At 40.2% G+C, this 18,937-nt stretch overlaps 1 protein-coding gene across 2 annotated transcripts in view; it reads right to left on the reverse strand.

Annotated features, from left to right (window-relative positions):
• Nucleotides 1-18,937, reverse strand: part of furinb (furin (paired basic amino acid cleaving enzyme) b) — a 212,393-nt gene that overhangs the window by 181,728 nt on the left and 11,728 nt on the right. The gene's annotated exons all lie outside the window — the stretch shown is intronic.

The raw sequence follows: 18,937 nt of genomic DNA on the forward strand, positions 1-18,937 counted from the left end.
TGGATTACTGAAGAAAACGCGCAAATAAAATGGAGTTTTTGGATTTAAAGAGACTTTATAGAAAAAAAGGAACATTTATTGAAAAAATGTATGTCTTCTGAGTGCAACCATATGAAGATCATCAAATGTAGGTGATTAATTGTATCTCTATTTCTGACTTGTGTAAGTAACTCTTCTACTTGGCTGGTTACTGTTTGTAATGATTTGTCTTGCTGGGCTATGTTCTCAAATAATCGTACGGTATGCTTTCGCCGTAAAGCATTTTTGAAATCTGACACCGTGGTTGGATTCACAAGAAGTTAATATTTAAACCTATGTAAAATAGTTGTATATTTTCTGAATTATTGTAATGAGTATTTCTGTATTTGAATTTGGCGTTCTGCAATCTCACTGTATGTTGACCAGGTGGGACGCTAGCGTCCCACATACCCTAGAGAGGTTAAACAGCTTGGAAAATTCCAGAAAATGATGTGATGGCTTTAGAATCTTCTGATAGGCTAATTGACATAATTTCAGTCAATTGAAGGTGTACATGTGGATGAATTTCAAGGCCTACCTTCAAACTCAGTACCTCTTTGCTTGACATCATGGGAAAATCAAAAGAAATCAGCCAAGACCTCAGATTTTTTTTTTTACTTCCACAAGTCTGGTACATTCTTGGGAGCAATTTCCAAATGCCTGAAGGTACCACGTTCATTTGTACAAACAATAGTAAGCAAGTAGAAACACCATGGGGCCACGTAGCGTCATACCGCTCAGGAAGGAGAAGTGTTCTGTCTCCTAGAGATTAACATAATTTGGTGCGAAAAGTGCAAATCAATCCAAGAACAACAGCAAAGTATCTTGTGAAGATCCTGGAGGAAACAGTAAAATCCACAGTAAAATGAGTCCTATATCGACATAACCTGAAAGGCCGCTCAGCAAGGAAGAAGCCATTGCTCCAAAAACACCATAAAAAAGCCAGACTACGGTTTGCAACTGAATATGGGGACAAAGATAAGTACTTTTTGGAGAAATGTCCTCTGGTCTGATGAAACAAAAATAGAACTGTTTGGCCATAATGACCATCATTATGTTTGCAGGCAAAAGGGGGAGGCTTGCAAGCCGAAGAACACCAACCGTGAAGCACGGGGGTGGCAGATTCATGTTGTGGGGGTGCTTTGCTTCAGGAGGGTCTGGTGCATTTCACAAAATAGATGGTATCATGAGGGAGGAAAATTATGTGGATATATTGAAGCAAAATCTCAAGACATTAGTCAGGAAGTTAAAGCTTGGTCGCAAATGGGTCTTCTGAATGGACAATGACCCCCAGCATACTTCCAAAGTTGTGGCAAAATGGACAACAAAGTCAAGGTATTGGAGTGACCATCACAAAGTCCTGACCTCAATCCTATAGAAAATGTGTTTAGAATGTGTATAGAACTTAAAAACCGTGTGCGAGCAAGGAGGCCTATAAACCTGACTCAGTTACACCAGCTCTGTCAGGAGGAATGGACCAAAATGCACCCAACTTATTGTGGGAAGCTTGTGGAAGGCTATCCGAAACGTTTGACCCAAGTTAAACAATTTAAAGGCAATGCTACCAAATACTAACTGAGTGTATGAAAACTTCTGACCCACTGGGAATGTGATGAAAGAAATAAAAGCTGAAATAAATCATTCTCTCTACTATTATTTTGACATTTCACATTCTTAAAATAAAGTGGTGATCCTAACTGACGTAAGACAGGGATTTTTTTTACTAGAATTAAGTATCAGGAAATGTGAAAAACTGAGTATAAATGTATTTGGCTAAGGTGTATGTAAAACTTCCGACTTCAACTGTACTTGCTCACTCAATGTGCACACCCCCACATGCCACAGCACAGAGCAAAAATAGGAGACTACAGACCACAGCATGCATAGAAAGAATTTGTTTTCTTCCAACACAGTTTCTCCTTCGAGAGAGACAGAAACAGAGGCTCTATTTGACATCTTTCTGTTGTTAAAGAGGCTACAACAGCATCAGGGACTTTTTCAAAAGTGTTTGTGCTGTACTTAAAAACACCAGAAATAGTACTCATCTAAAAAACAAGTCGAGCCGTAATTGTATTTAGAGAGAGTTTCAGATGAGGGCGAAAGAACAGGATCAAGAGAGTAGGTTTGCTTGCAAAGAGAAGTCCTACTGTGCGAAGGCAGCTTGCGTTGTTCTGTTTTTTGTTTGTTTGTTCAGGCTTAGTTGTGATCTGTCATATGGGGGAGAGTTAAGCTGTGATTTGTGCTGAGGCTGCGCTATCTAAAAACAGAGTGGGTAAAGCTCTATCTCTCCCCTGAGAGCCCTCACTCTGTCCAGGCATCATAGATGGGCTTTCAGTTAGACACAGACAGCCTAATGAGAATAGAGACTCAGGAAGCCCTCGAGGCATAGCTTACGGAGATGATGCAGTCTTAGCTGTTCATGTGTCTGCTCTGTGCTGTCTGGACCTAGGGCTGGGTATTGCCAGGGACCTCACGATACGATATTATCACAACACTCAGGTGCTGATACGATGTGTATTGCGATTCTCACGATTCTATATGTATTGCGATTCGATACTGTGATCACCTCTCCGTAGCTGATGTGAGGAAGACTTTAAACAGGTCAACATTTAAGGCAGCGTGTCAGACGGATTACCAGGACATGTACTGAGAGCATGCGTGGACAAACTGGAAAGTGTCTTCACTGACATTTTCAACCTCTCCCTGACCAAATCTGTAATGCCTACATGTTTAAAGCAGACCACCATAGTCCCTGTGCCCAAGAAAGCGAAGGTAACCTGACAAAATGACTACAGCACCGCAGCACTCGGACACCCTAGAGCCACTCCAATTTGCATACCGCCCCAACAGATACAAAAATGCCCACAAAGCTCATTACTAAGCTAAGGACCCTGAGACTAAACACCTCCCGCTACAACTGGATCCTGGACTTCCGCCCCCAGGTGGTAAGGGTAGGCAACAACACATCTGTCACGCTGATTCTCAACACTGGGGACCCTCAGGGGTGTGTGCTTAGTCCTCTCCTGTGTTCCCTGTTCACCCACGATTGCGTGGCCAAGCAGTCTGTGATAGTCCGTGATTGACTGTAGACCCTGCCACATGCCTCTTGTGTCTGAGCCGTTGAATTGAGATTCTACTATGTGAGAATGCTGTTCATCGACTACAGCTCGGCATTCAACACCATAGTACCCTCCAAGCTCGTCATCAAGCTCGAGACCCTGGGTCTCGACCCCGCCCTGTGCAACTGGGTACTGGACTTCCTGACGGGCCGCCCCCAGGTGGTGAGGGTAGGCAACAACATCTCCTCCCCGCTGATCCTCAACACTGGGGCCCCACAAGGGTGCGTTCTGAGCCCTCTCCTGTACTCCCTGTTCACCCACGACTGCGTGGCCACGCACGCCTCCAACTCAATCATCAAGTTTGCGGACGACACAACAGTGGTAGGCATGATTACCAACAACGACGAGACGGCCTACAGGGAGGAGGTGAGGGCCCTCGGAGTGTGGTGTCAGGAAAATAACCTCACACTCAACGTCAACAAAACTAAGGAGATGATTGTGGACTTCAGGAAACAGCAGAGGGAACACCCCCTATCCACATCGATGGAACAGTAGTGGAGAGGGTAGCAAGTTTTAAGTTCCTCGGCATACACATCACAGACAAACTGAATTGGTCCACTCACACAGACAGCATCGTGAAGAAGGCGCAGCAGCGCCTCTTCAACCTCAGGAGGCTGAAGAAATTCGGCTTGTCACCAAAAGCACTCACAAACTTCTACAGATGCACAACCGAGAGCATCCTGGCGGGCTGTATCACCGCCTGGTACGGCAACTGCTCTGCCCTCAACCGTAAGGCTCTCCAGAGGGTAGTGAGGTCTGCACAACGCATCACCGGGGGCAAACTACCTGCCCTCCAGGACACCTACACCACCCGATGTTACAGGAAGGCCATAAAGATCATCAAGGACATCAACCACCCGAGCCACTGCCTGTTCACCCCGCTATCATCCAGAAGGCGAGGTCAGTACAGGTGCATCAAAGCTGGGACCGAGAGACTGAAAAACAGCTTCTATCTCAAGGCCATCAGACTGTTAAACAGCCACCACTAACATTGAGTGGCTGCTGCCAACACACTGACACTGACTCAACTCCAGCCACTTTAATAATGGGAATTGATGGGAAATTATGTAAATATATCACTAGCCACTTTAAACAATGCTACCTTATATAATGTTACTTACCCTACATTATTCATCTCATATGCATACGCATATACTGTACTCTATATCACCGACTGCATCCTTATGTAATACATGTATCACTAGCCACTTTAACTATGCCACTTTGTTTACATACTCATCTCATATGTATATACTGTACTCGATACCATCTACTGTATCTTGCCTATGCTGCTCTGTACCATCACTCATTCATATATCCTTATGTACATATTCTTTATCCCCTTACACTGTGTATAAGACAGTAGTTTAGGAATTGTTAGTTAGATTACTTGTTGGTTATTACTGCATTGTCGGAACTAGAAGCACAAGCATTTCACTACACTCGCATTAACATCTGCTAACCATGTGTATGTGACAAATAAAATTTGATTTGATTTGAAGCACGACTCCAACACCATCATTAAGTTTGCTGACGACACAACAGTGGTAGGCCTGATAACTGACAACGATGACATAGCCTATAGGGAGGAGCTCAGAGACCTGGCAGTGTGGTGCCAGGACAACAACCTCTCCCTTATTGTGAGCAAGATAAAGGAGCTGATCTTGGACTATAGGAAATGGAGGGCTGAACAGGCCCCCATTAACATCAACAGGCTGAAGTAGAGCGCGTTGAGAGTTCCTCGACTAACCTGTACCCCCACACATTGACTCGGTACCGGTCCCCCTGTATATAGCCTCATTATTGTTCTTTTTTACTTTAGTAACTCTATTTTCTTATAACTGCACTTTTGTTAAAGAGGACTGGACCCTTTTTTTTCAATTTCAGCCTAATTTGACATACCCAAATCTAACTGCCTGTAGCTCAAGACCTGAAGCAAGGATATGCATATTCTTGATACCACTTGAAAGGAAACAAGTTTGTGGAAATGTGAAATGAATGTAGGATATATAATATAACACATTAGATCTAGTAAAAGATAATACATCTTTGAAATGCAATAGAAAGGCCATACATTGAGATAGGATTCTAGGTGTAATTTAGATGTTGTCCACACGCAGTGTGTGTGCAAAGTTTCAGATTGATCCAGTGAATAATTAGTTCACTACACAATATTTTGTATCAAGTCTGCCAGGAGTTTGCCCAAATGTGCCGAATTGGTCAATTTATAAATTTTCAAGTAAATACCTATAGAGAACATACAAAAATGCTATTATAATTTAAAAAACAAGTTTACATACTCCCAGGAATGTCATACATGATGGATCATTAGCTTCCCTACAGAAAATAGACTAACTTTTACACATCTAACCGCCGGGCGTGTTGGGTGTGGAGACGGAGACAGCAGTGGGGTCAAACTGTAGACCCCAGTTCCTACATTTTAATATAAAAATTGATTTTCTTAAACATAGCTATGCTACATTTTATCTCTGGGACCCTCAGGATGACAAATTAGAGCAAGTTTACTGAATGTAAGTACATTTATTTACCTTCAGAGGTGAACGTATCAAACCAGTTGCCTTGATAAAAGTGTTTTGTTGTTGTACACTATCCTCAAACAATAGCATGGCATTTTTGTCTGTAATAGCTACTGTAAATTGGTTATTGTAAGTTAGATTAACAAGAATGTAATCTTTCTGCCTATATAAGACATGTTGGCTGTTGTTTACAATGTCCTTCTAGTCACATTATCGCGTATTGAGCAACAACTGCCCCGGTTTATGGACACCACTCCCTTAGAGGTTTAAGGGCTTGTAAGTAAGCATTTCACGGTAAGGTTTACACCTTTATTATTCGGCACATGTGACAAATACAATTTTTGAAATTCTACGTTCCAAACATATTGCTCAACATATGACTTCTGCAGAGGGACAAGAGAGAGCCATGAGAAAATGAGTTTTGATCAGTCATATAAATAAAAGTGCTGAAAACAAATTGGCTCCCTATTTCAAAAGAAGATGGAGAACAAGCTATGAAGGAAAATACTGGAGTTGGTGCAGGTACAGCCAACTAGCGCAATTATTGTTTTTGCCATATTGTCAAAACGATACAATATATCATCAAAAATAATATCCCAATATGTAACTGTATCAATTTTTTACCCCATCACTACCTGGACCACACATTATTCAAACAGTTGAAGGCAATTTATTTATCATGATTAGTCTTTAGGTGGAGTCACACAACCATTGGTTTCCCACAGTCCCAGGGTGATCATTAAAATCTGGATCTGTCCAAAAAACATTTCACTAAACATCAAGTAAACCGCGTTCCTTAACTTTAATTGGGAGGATCTATTGCAGATTGCAGGTTACACTAAGGCTATGGCTGGGCGATACAGAGAATTAATAAGATTAATTCGAATGTATGTTTTTGCACGATATTCCAAATGCCTGTATCGCAAGAATCAAGGTTTTGTTATTTTTCATTTTTATGAACGTTTATGTCCGCTTTTTCTCATGCTGTATTTTTGTTCTTATTTCCTTTGCTCTTCTTTGCTGTGTGCACCTTCCCATTTACACCAGAGATCTGTATATAATGACAAGACGCACATCTCCGCCCTAACAATGGGAGTCGTTGTCCCAAAGGCGGGAAGGCAGACTACAAACTTAGGTCCAAAATAAGCACATATAAACGCATTGGCCTTATTTTGGACAGATTTTAGTGCTTCGCCTCTTCCTCTATGGTTTACACATACACCAAGACCCTCCCCCTGCCTCTTTTTACTTAAAAATCATACAATGTGATTTTCTGGATTTTTGTTTTAGACTCTGTCTCTCACAGTTGAAGTGTACCTATGATAAAAATTACAGGCCTCTTCATGCTTTGTAAGTAGGAAAACCTGCAAAATCGGCACAGGGTTCAATTCTCGGGCCGACTCTTTTCTCTGTATATATCAATGATGTTGCTCTTGCTGCGGGCGATTCCCTGATCCACCTCTACGCAGACGACACCATTCTATATACTTCCGGCCCATCCTTGGACACTGTGCTATCTAACCTCCAAACGAGCTTCAATGCCATACAACACTTCTTCCGTGGCCTCCAACTGCTCTTAAACGCTAGTAAAACCAAATGCATGCTTTTCAACCGTTCGCTGCCTGCACCCGCACGCCTGACTAGCATCACCACCCTGGATGGTTCCGACCTTGAATATGTGGACATCTATAAGTACCTAGGTGTCTGGCTAGACTGTAAACTCTCCTTCCACACTCATTTCAAACATCTCCAATCGAAAATCAAATCTAGAGTCGGCTTTCTATTCCGCAACAAAGCCTCCTTCACTCACGCCGCCAAACGTACCCTAGTAAAACTGACTATCCTACCGATCCTCGACTTCGGCGATGTTATCTACAAAATATCTTCCAACACTCTACTCAGCAAACTGGATGCAGTTTATCACAGTGCCATCCGTTTTGTCACTAAAGCACCTTATACCACCCACCACTGCGACCTGCTCTAGTCGGCTGGCCCTCGCTACATATTTGTCGCCAGACCCACTGGCTCCAGGTCATCTACAAGTCCATGCTAGGTAAAGCTCTGCCTTATCTCAGTTCACTGGTCACGATGGGAACACCCACCCGTAGCTCGCGCTCCAGCAGGTGTATCTCACTGATCATCCCTAAAGCCAACACCTCATTTGGCCGCCTTTCGTTCCAGTTCTCTGCTGCCTGTGACTGGAACTAATTATCTCCCTCACCAACTTCAAACATCTGCTATCTGAGCAGCTAACCGATCGCTGCAGCTGTACATAGTCTATCGGTATATAGCCCACCCATTTTTACCTACCTCATCCCCATACTGTTTTTATTTATTTACTTTTCTGCTCTTTTGCACACCAATATCTCTACCTGTACATGACCATCTGATCATTTATCACTCCAGTGTTAATCTGCAAAATTGTAATTATTCGCCTACCTCCTCATGCCTTTTGCACACAATGTATATAGACTCTCTTTTTTTCTACTGTGTTATTGACTTGTTAATTGTTTACTCCATGTGTAACTCTGTGTTGTCTGTTCACACTGTTCACACTGCTATGCTTTATCTTGGCCAGGTCGCAGTTGCAAATGAGAACTTGTTCTCAACTAGCCTACCTGGTTAGATAAAGGTGAAATAAATAAGTAAAATAAAAAGTGTATCAAATACTTGTTCTCCCCACTGTAGATATACATACTTTTTTTTTTAGAATATACCATTGATATTCCCCGCAAACCTTATCACACTTCCCCCAATTGGAGTAAACTAATAACACAACACAAAACAATAACACTTACATGCTGACCAGACCAGACACGTCGCATGCGCGAGTGTTGCAAAATATATTTAGAAATCCATGTTATTCAATTATTGCACCCACACTGCTCGCGCGCGCCAACGAGCATCTGCATTGCCAAGGGCTAAAATAGAAGTAATTCCTATTTCTGACGCAGATCGCACCGCAAGTCCTGCCTCTCCCATCTCCTCATTGGTTTATAGAAGCAGGTACAAACGTGCCATCTCCTCATTGGTTATACCCATGTGGGTGATTTAAAGGCAAACTTTTTTGCCGGTTGTCGTGGTAATACTATGAAAGTTTAGATGCCAATCACCATATAAGTTCAAAGATGAAAAAGCCTGGAAGGAGGAGAGATGACTAGAAACGATTTGGTTTTATGTGTGGATTAATTGTCGGAGTAGAGGACCTTGTGCATTTCAGGTAAAATAACAACTCAATGTTCATATCCCAGGACAAATTAGCTAGCAACAGCAAGCTAGCTAAATAGGACAAATTAGCTAGCATGTGCAAGCTAGCTAGCTGAATTGCCATACATGTTTAATGCTTTTCGACCTGTGCCCAAATTAATGTAATTGGTTCAGAGTTTGTTTTGATATTTTAACCTGCGTGTCGTGATCGCGTTTGGTGTAGGGGGACAAAATAAATGTATGCACGATGGCACACGATGTCGCACGCGCGCAGCCGGTTTTGGTTCAGTGTTAGGCTTCTACCTTCAGTTTATTATATTACATACATATTATACACATTTTACAGACACAATCTATTTTACAATAGTTATATTTTGTTTGTTTTTAGTCCTTCCTCTAATTCTGATGTCCATCCAGTTTGATTTCGATTTGTAACTGTGCTATTTCACTACATTTCTGAATCTATATTAATTTTTCAGACCCCATATGTTTTACATTGGTTATCTTGTTATTAGTCCCACCCTTAAGCTCCAATCAATCCCTCCCATCTATCTCTTAACACCATCCATTTTGGATTTCTATTTGCCATATATTTTTCAACTGTGCTGTGATGCTTCACAAAAGTACTGAACCTTTCAACTCTCATAGCTTCTACAGACTGTGAAAGATAAAACATTTAGCTAAAATAATTATTATATTATTTATTGATTGACTATGACTTTTCAAATCACCCAGTATTGCTAACTGCAGCATTAGTTCTGGGCAAATGTTGCAATTCTTCAGCCATTCCTGGACCTGTGACCAAAAACAAGTTCATATGGACAGTACCAAAATAAATGATCTAATGACTCTGCCTCCTCACAGCAAAATCTGCAGAGCTGGGAAGATTGTATCGCCATATATATAATATTCTATTGGTTGCAATAATTTTGTATAGTAATTTAAATAGAAAAATTCGAATTGGTTTTGCGTGTCAATTCATAAACCATGTGGAATGGGTACATCGAAAATCTCTTCCCAACTATTTTGCAATTTATATGGCACAGCTGTCAATTTTTTGGTCCTTAAATCAATTTGGTATATGTTTTTATTTATCACACATTTCTTTAACCTTTTATGTTATTTAATGCAGGGCAGACAGAAAAGTTCCTTATTTAATTCCCCTTCTACTTGCCTTTTCCATTTTTGTGGTAATGCTGCAATTAGTTTGTTGTAATTTTGGGTAGAGCAGACATTTCCCGGCGTCTGTGTTAGCTGCTTGTGTGACACAACTCCACCAGTCCTATTTATGATATCATTCACTAAAATTATACCTTAAAAAAAATAACTGAAAACTGCTGTTCACAAATGCTCTCCATCCAACCTCACTGAGCTCGAGCTGTTTTGCAAGGAGGAATGGGAAAGAATTTCAGTCTCTCGATGTGCAAAACTGATAGAGACATACCCCAAGCGACTTACAGCTGTAATCGCAGCAAAAGGTGGCGCTACAAAGTATTAACTTAAGGGGGCTGAATAATTTTGCACGCCCAATTTTTCCGTTTTTGATTTGTTAAAAGTCCACTTCATGATTGTGTCCCACTTGTTGTTGATTCTTCACAAAAAAATACAGTTTTATATCTTTATGTTTGAAGCCTGAAATGTGGCAAAAGGTCGCAAAGTTCAAGGGGGCCGAATACTTTCGCAAGGCACTGTAACTTTAACCCATTAAGAGATTCCCCAAAATTGAAATATTCTAGTCATTTATATATAAACTCCAGCCATACTTTATCAAAAGCATCAGCTATGAAAACCAGGCCTGGTGTCCCCGATATTTCATAGTATTCTATTGTTTCCAGTACTTGTCTTATATTATCTCCAATGTATCATCCATGTAAAAAAAACTGATTTGATTAGGATGAATACTATCTGACAATACTTTTTTAAACTCTAAGCATTTAGATGGGATTTTTGCATCACAACACTGAAGTGTACGAGGCCTCCAATTTATTAAATTTATATATACCACTTGGTCCTGTTTCAGTAATAATGATATCAGACCTTCTTGTTGGTTGTCCGATAAACTGCCATTCATATAGGAGTGGTTAAAACATGCTAATAATGGTCCTCTGAGTATATCAAAAAAAGTTTGGTATACTTCCACGGGTATGCCATCCAGCCCTGGAGTTTTCCCAGCCATAAAGGCTTTAATTGCATCAAGAAGTTCCTCCTCTGTAATTTGGCCTTCACATGAGTCTTTCTGCACAGATGTTCATTTTACATTATTATTATTAGGAAAAAAAGCCATACAATTAGCTTCGGTTAGTGGAGATGGAGGAGACTGAAACGAAAACATATTCTTAAAGTACTTTACTTCCTCCAAAATATAATTTGGTGAATCATGCGTGACTCCATCATTTGTAACAAGTTACAATACTTTTTTTTGGTAGCATTTCTATATTGAAGATTGAAAAATAATTTGGTGCATTTTCCCCCATATTCCGTCCAGTTCGCTTTATTTTTATAATATATTACCCTGGATCTTTCTTGAATAAGTTCCTCCATTTCTTTTAGTTTTTCCTCTAACTTATTCTGTGCCTCTATGGTACAGGTTTTTATTGCTATCTAACTGTACTGTTAGTCCTTCAATTTCCTTTGTTAATATGGACTCTTTTGATCTAAGTTGCTTTTGTTTTATAAATGAGTACTGAATTGCATGGCCTCTAAAAAACTATTTTGTGTTGTTGATGTTGTTCCAAACGGTCAGCACTTGCTCCTTAACTTATTTTTCTTTACATATTTTCCACAACTAGTCAAAATGTATTCCACACATCTGACTTCCCCTTTACCTCCTTATAGTGACCAAACATACCCCCATTTCGAGTTTTTTGTCATGTCATCTGCATCCACTTTTCTGTTACATGTGCTACAGTGTTTGGGGTTTGTTATAACCAGATTATTAGTGTGATTATGATATGCTATAGGTCAGGCCCTATTGGTCATTTGCATGTAATGCATACATGTGTCACGTAAAGAGAGTGAGGGTTCAGAGAATAGGGAACGTTTTTCCCAAACAAATTAGGGATTTCAGTCAACATGGTTGATGTTCTGTGGTGGTTGCTACAGCAGGGAGGAGAGAGACAATGGGTGCTAGTCACACAGTCACTCACTGTCATTCCTCAGCTTTTTACAGAAACAGGGGGGTGCCGCTTTGTTATTGTTTCAACTACTGATTGCACCTTTAACCTCTTAGAACTCTCGCTCTATACTGCCCCTGTTGGAGAAAGTGCGTACCCATAGTAAACTGAAAATATTTTTTCCCAAAATTGCTAATATATACATATAAAAATTATTATTGAATAGAAAACACTCTAAAGTTTCTAAAACCATTTAAATTATGTCTGTATGTAAAGCAGAACTCTCAGGAGAGCCATTCTCCCAAACACAACAATAGAAAAGTTGGGTCTACTTTGACGTCATCGCCAACACCCTTCCCAGGCAGCTACGGATCCAGGAACAGTCTCTATCAGTTTAGCGCGATGTCTGCTTTCAAATGGCGCGTTCACTGTGAGAATCGCACGAGCCCTGCACCTTTGTCGCGCGAAATTCCGCGTGTCCCTCTCAAAACCGGGCACTCTATTGCGCGCGGCCGATTTGGAGTACGTCTTTTTCCAACATGCAGCATTTGAAGCCGGTTTGTCTGTTAGCGCTGTCCTTTGTTCTACATGCTAACAACAGGATAAAGCTCGATTTTGCACATCGTTTGACCAGTTTAATCGACATATAATATGTAAATTGGAAGTTTTGGTGCGCAAGAGTGCTGGACCAGAAGTCATTTTTGATGCATTTCAGCTGAAGCAGTTAGCATATGCTAATACAGGGACACGCAACGTGAAACCAAACGATTTATTGGGTAAGTATGACTCCTTCTACGTCTTCTGATGGAAGAACATCAAAGGTAAGGGAATATTTATGTGGTTATTTTGGGTTTCTGTGGACTCCAAACGTACTGCTAATATCTGAGCGCCGACTCCTAGTATAGCCAAGTGAACGATGTCTGTAACGTTAAAAATAAATGTAATACAGCGGTTGCATTAAGAAGAAGTGTATCTTTGTAAATATATGTAGAACATGTATATTTAGTCATATTTATTGCTTGTTATCTGACGTTATCTGTCGGAGCTATCATCATTTCTCCTGACATTTGAGTAGCATGTTTTTTTTTAAAATGTCGTCAACCGAGATTTATGGATATTATATAGCATATTATTGAAAAAAAATTAAATGTACTGTGTAACATGTAATATTACTGTCATCTGATGAAGATTTTCAAAAGGTTAGTGAATTATTTATTTTTTAATCCTACTTTTAAATTTTATTTTTTCTGGGACTTTTGTTTCGGTGGTGATCTAATATAAATATGTGCTATGTTTTCGCCGTAAAACATTTTAGAAATCTGACTTGCTGGGTAGATAAACAACTTGTTTATCTTTCATTTGAGCTATTTTACTTGTTAATGTGTGGAGGTTAAATATTTTTAGGAATATTTTTTCGCATTGTGCGTTATGCTAATGAGCTTGAGCTGTAGTCACGATACCGGATCCGGGATGGGTCGGACTATGAGGTTAAGGAGGCTTTTATTTATTTCAAAATAGAGTCTTGGGGTTCAGGGACCAATCACAATGCAAATACATTCAGGTATTTGACGACTGAACAGTAGTCCAGGTGCTACAAAACTAGGGCCTGTAGGACCTGCCTTGTTGATAGTGCTGTCAAGGCAAAGCAGCGCCTTATCGTGGACAGACATCTCCCCATCTTAGCTACTGTTGTATCAATATGTTTTGATCATGACAGTTTACAATCCAGGGTAACTCAAGCAGTTTAGTCACCTCAACTTGCTCAATTTCCACATGATTTATTATAAGATTTAGTTGAGGTTTAGGGTATAGTGAATGATTTGTCCCAAATACAATACTTTTAGTTTTAGAAATATTTAGGACTGACTTATTCCTTACCACACACTCTTAAACTAACTTCAACTCTTTGTTAAGTGTTGCAGTCATTTCAGTCGCTGTAGTTGCTGACATGTACAGTATAGTGTTGAGTCATCCAAAAACAGTGGGGCAAAAAAAGTATTTAGTGAGCCACCAATTATGCTAGTTCTCCCACAAAAAAAGATGAGAGAGGCCTGTAATTTTTATCATAGGTACAAACAAGCAAGATTTCTGGCTCTCACAGACCTGTAACTTCTTCTTCCTGTTGATGGTACATGTTCCCCAAGGGGTACCACACCCCCCCGCTCAACTGAAACAGTGGTGCACAGAATGCAAAAATATTCTTAGAAATATTTAACCTACACACATTAACAAGTCCAATAGCTCAAATGAAAGATAAACACCTTGTTCATCTACCCAGCGTGTCAGATTTCTAAAATGTTTTACGGCGAAAACATAGCACATATTTATGTCAAACCATCACAAAGACACAGACGATATATAGCCATTTTGTCGAACAAAAGATGCAATCACAAACACAGGATTAAAAGAAAAATAATTCACTAACCTTTTGAAAATCTTCATCAGATGACAGTAATAGGACATGTTACACAGCACATTTATGTTTTTTTCAATAATATGCCATTTATATCCATAAATCTCCGTTTACATTGACGCCATGTTCAGAAAATGCTCAAAAATATCCGGAGAAATTATAGATAGCACCGCCAGATAACAGAAATAAACATAATAAACTTTGACTAAATATACATGTTCTACATATAGTTAGAAAGATACACTGCTTCTTAATGCAACCGCTGTGCCACATTTATTTTTAACATTACAGAATTAGTTCACTATGTAATAATCTGAGACGGCGCTCAGACGTAAGCAATATTTCTCCGCTATGTTGGAGTCAACAGAAATACAAAATTACAACATAAATATTCCCTTACCTTTGATGGTCTTCGATCAGAATGTAGTGGAAGGAGTCATACTTACCTAATATATAGTTTGGTTTCAGTTGGTGTGTCCTTACAGTAGCATATGCTACGAGTTCCAGCTGAAATGCATCCAAAATGACTTCTGGTCCCGAACAGTTGCGCATCAAAACTTCAAAATTACATATTATATGTCGACTAAACTGGTCAAACTAAGTGCAGAATCAAGCTTTAGGATGTTATAAACGTACAAAACAATTCTCAATTCAACCGGACAATCATACTTCTTCTGAGGCAAGCTGGAACAAAGGAAGGGCTTTGTCCAATTCGCGCCCTAACTCGCAGGTATTTTCTCGCGACACTCACTCTTTTGCCTCCCAAAGGGTCAAAACTCGCGGGATTTGCACAATTAAACGCTGTACTGAATGAGGACATCGAGTGGAAGACATAGAAAGTGTCTCCAGATCCATAGCTGGTTGGGAAGGGTGGGGGCGATGACGTCAATGTTGCCCCAACTTTCATGATTCCAAAACTAGTTTGGGAGATCGCCTGCCCTGTGAGTTCTGCTATACTTACAGACATAATTCAAACAGTTTTAGAAGATTTCGAGTGTTTTCTATCCAATAATAATTATTATATGCATATATTAGCAATTTTGGACAGATTTCTTTTCAGTTTACTATGGGCACGCAATTCATCCAAAGGGGGCAGTATTCTGCCTAGCCCTAACAGGTTTTAAGAGGCTCCTCTGTCCTCCACTCATTACCTGTATTAATGGCACCTGTTTGAACTTGTTATCAGTATAAAAGACACCTGTCCACAACCTCAAACAGTCACACTCCAAACTCCACTATGGCCAAGACCAAAGAGCTGTCAAAGGACACCAGAAACAAAATTGTAGACCTGCACCAGGCTGGGAAGACTGAATTTGCAATAGGTAAGCAGCTTGGTTTGAAGAAATCAACTGTGGGAGCAATTATTAGGAAATGGAAGACATACAAGACCACTGATAATCTCCCTCGATCTGGGGCTCCACGCAAGATCTCACCCCGTGGGGTCAAAATGGTCACAAAAACGGTGAGCAAAAATCCCAGAACCACACGGGGGGACCTAGTGAATGACCTGCAGAGAGCTGGGACCAAAGTAACAAAGCCTACCATCAGTAACACACTACGCCGCCAGGGACTCAAATCCTGCAATGCCAGACGTGTCCCACTGCTTAAGCCAGTACATGTCCAGGCCCGTCTGAAGTTTGCTAGAGAGCATTTGGATGATCCAGAAGAAGATTGGGAGAATGTCATATGGTGAGATGAAACCAAAATATAACTTTTTGGTAAAAACTCAACTTGTCGTGTTTGGAGGACAACGAATGCTGAGTTGCATCCAAAGAACACCATACCTACTGTGAAGCATGGGGGTGGAAACATCATGTTTTGGTGCTGTTTTTCTGCAAAGGGACCAGGACGACTGATCCGTGTAAAGGAAAGAATGAATGGGGCCATGTATCGTAAGATTTTGAGTGAAAACCTCCTTCCATCAGCAAGGGCATTGAAGATGAAACGTGGCTGGGTCTTTCAGCATGACAATGATCCCAAACACACCGCCCGGGCAACGAAGGAGTGGCTTCGTAAGAAGCATTTCAAGGTCCTGGAGTGGCCTAGCCAGTCTCCAGATCTCAACCCCATAGAAAATCTTTGGAGGGAGTTGAAAGTCCGTGTTTCCCAGCAACAGCCCCAAAACATCACTGCTCTAGAGGAGATCTGCATGGAGGAATGGGCCAAAATACCACCAACAGTGTGTGAAAACCTTGTGAAGACTTACAGAAAACGTTTGACCTCTGTCATTGCCAACAAAGGGTATATAACAAAGTATTAAGATAAACTTGTGTTATTGACCAAATACTTATTTTCCACCATAATTTGCAAATAAATTCATTAAAAATCCTACAATGTGATTTTCTGGATGTACATATGTACATATGATGAACATTTCAGGCCTCATCTTTTTAAGTGGGAGAACTTGCACAATTGGTGGCTGACTAAATACTTTTTTGCCCCACTGTACATAGACACTATGACTTTCCTCAAAGCCAGTGGCAATTCATTAGTAAAGTTTGAAAAAAAGTAATGGGGCTAGATAGCTGCCTTGGTGAATTCCTGATTCTACCTGGATTATGTTGGAGAGGTTTCCATTAAAGAACACCCTCTGTGTTCTGTTAGGCAGGTAACTCTTTATCCACAATATAGCAGGGTGTAAAGCCATAACACATACGTTTTGCCAGCAGCAGAGTATGATTGATCATGTCAAAAGCCGCTCCGAAGTCTAACAAAACAGCCCCCACACTCTTTTTATCATCAATTTATCTCAACCAATCATCAGTCATTTGTGTAAGTGCTGTGCTTGTTGAATGTCCTTCTCAATGAGCATGCTGAAACTTTGTTGTCAACTTGTTTAGTGTAAAATAGCATTGTATCTGGTCAAACACACATTTTTTCCAAAAGTTTACTAAGGGTTGGTAACAGGCTGATTGGTCGGCTATTTGAGCCAGTGAAGGGGGCTTTACTATTCTTAGGTAGCGGAATGACTTTTGCTTCCCTCCAAACCTGAGGGCACACACTTTCTAGTAGGCTTAAAATGAAAATATGGCAAATAGGAGTGGCAATATTATCCTCAGTAATTTTCCATCCAAGTTGTCAGATCCCGGTGGCTTGTCCTTGTTGATAGACAACAATAATTTTTTCACCTCTTCCACACTAACTTTATGGAATTTAAAATTACAACGCTTGTCTTTTGTAATTTGGTCAGATGTACTTGGATGTGTAGTGTCAGCAGTTGTTGATGTTATGTCATGCCTAAATTTGCTAATCTTGCCAATGAAGAAAATATTGAAGTAGTTGGCAATATCAGTTGGTTTTGTGATGAATGAGCCATCTGATTCAGTGAATGATGAAGCTGAGTTTGCCTTTTTCCCCAGAATTTCATTTAAGGTGCCCCAAAACTTCTTACTATCATTCTTTATTTAATTTATCTTTGTTTCATAGTGTAGTTTCTTCTTTTTATTCAGTTTAGTCACATGATTTCTCAATAAGGAACATTTACAAAATTTTGCACAGGTTTCTCAGGGTGTATATACCAATTAATTGTGTATAAAAGCCTGATTAATCAGACTAATATTGGACTAATGTAGGCTATATCTAAATCAAATACATTTTAATCAATCTCTTTTTCTGGTACTAAATATTTTTACATTTGGGAGCTCCAGCTAATTTATAGCCCTGGTGAGTATTGAAATGCTTGCTTTGTGTTTTTCTTAATACTACAGGATGTACGCAAGTTGTGTCTTCCTTTTTGAAAGTCAGTTATGAAATGTTTCTTAGGAAACAAACAATAAACATAACAGCTTAATTCAAAGAATGAATCAGCAAATGTTCATTTTAAGCAGAACAGAAATGCCTTCAGGTCTAGTCTACTTTATCTTCTAGGATAGCAGCCTCATTGAGGTACGAGAAGAAATTAACAAATTGTTCATTGTACCCTGATCACAGTAATGGGCTGTATCACAGTTTCAGGGAGCCAGACTTGCAGGTCTGTCATTAGTATACAGACGTTTCAGCAAGCACTGTTAATGATAATTATCAGAAATGTAATTTTATTGGAATGCTTGCCCCATTCGTTTCAGCCTCTTCTCATTTCAGTCCAGTAATGAGCACCTACAGTATATCTAATTTTGACAGTTTGAGGTTCAGTCTGGAATGAAGCTATCTAATGGAAGGGAAAGGGCTGTTTTAATCTGATCTGAGGCTTTTGTCCATCACTGTAGTAGACTAAAGGAGAGAGGGTGGAGAGAGAGAGAGAATGTTAGTTGCATCATTTTGTGTGTTTGCTCCTCTCTCTATTTCTCTCGCTGTCTCTCCCTCTTTCGCCTTCTCTGTCAGACCCCCCACTCTTGAGGTTCAGCTCTGTTTCTAATGAGCTCAGGAACACTGTGGCTATGCAGGGTGACATCCAGGGGAGTGATTTGATTTTCTCTTTCCCCTCTGCTCTGTAATTTACACTCTCTCTCTTTAGCTTGCACACCTGAATGTGTGTGTAGAACCTAGGGCTGTCCCGAAACAAATCTTGCTCAACGAGAATCGTCTGTTCTT

This window comes from Oncorhynchus nerka, linkage group LG9a, assembly GCF_034236695.1.
Source record: "Oncorhynchus nerka isolate Pitt River linkage group LG9a, Oner_Uvic_2.0, whole genome shotgun sequence".
Lineage (NCBI taxonomy): Eukaryota > Metazoa > Chordata > Actinopteri > Salmoniformes > Salmonidae > Oncorhynchus > Oncorhynchus nerka.